This window comes from Natator depressus, chromosome 28, assembly GCF_965152275.1.
Source record: "Natator depressus isolate rNatDep1 chromosome 28, rNatDep2.hap1, whole genome shotgun sequence".
Classification (NCBI taxonomy): Eukaryota; Metazoa; Chordata; order Testudines; family Cheloniidae; genus Natator; species Natator depressus.
Window position 1 is genome coordinate 8077217 of NC_134261.1, and position 745 is coordinate 8077961.

The following is a 745-nucleotide window of genomic DNA, read 5'->3' on the forward strand; positions in this document are numbered from 1 at the left end:
GACGAGGCGGCCCGGAGCCGGGTGCCCGGAGCCGGGTGCCCGCGGCCAGGATCGGGCCCCTGGAAGTCTGAAAAAAATTTTTTCACCGACCCCCAAAGTGGTGTTGGGGGGGGCTCACGAAGCCTCCGGAGCGGAAAAAAAAAAACGGAAAAAAGGATCGGGCCCACCCGAGGCAGCGGAGTCAGTAAGGGAAAGGGGACGAGGCGGCCCGGAGCCGGGTGCCCGGAGCCGGGTGCCCGCGGCCAGGATCGGGCCCCTGGAAGTCTGAAAAAAAAATTTTCACCGACCCCCAAAGGGGTGTTGGGGGGGGGCTCATGAAGCCTCCGGAGCGAAAAAAAAAACGGAAAAAAGGATCGGGCCCACCCGAGGCAGGGGAGTCAGTAAGGGAAAGGGGACGAGGCGGACCGGAGCCGAGTGCCTACGGCCATACCGGACGGAAGGCCCCCGATCCCGTCCGATCTCGGAAGGTAAACCGTCCCGGGCCTGGCTAGTACTTGGATGGGTGACCGCCTGGGAATCCCAGGTGCCGTAGGCAGCTTTTCCCGCTGCGAGCCAGCTCTCTCCTTTTCTGGGGAACAAGGGCAGGGTCGCCCTGCCAGGGGCCCTGGGGCTGAAGTCCCTGCCGGCCACCAGGTCAACCCGGAGCCTGCCCCTCTGCGGCCAGCAGGTCAACCCCATACCGGCAGGGGGTTGACCTGGTGGCCGGGAAGCAGAGCGGCCAGCAGGTCAACCCCATACATTCAGC

At 65.1% G+C, this 745-nt stretch overlaps 1 non-coding gene across 1 annotated transcript; it reads left to right on the forward strand.

Moving 5' to 3' along the window:
• Positions 1-416: 416 nt before the first annotated feature.
• Positions 417-535, forward strand: LOC141979805 (5S ribosomal RNA). The gene has a single exon (XR_012637196.1). It is a non-coding gene; the product is annotated as a 5S ribosomal RNA (ribosomal RNA).
• Positions 536-745: the final 210 nt, after the last annotated feature.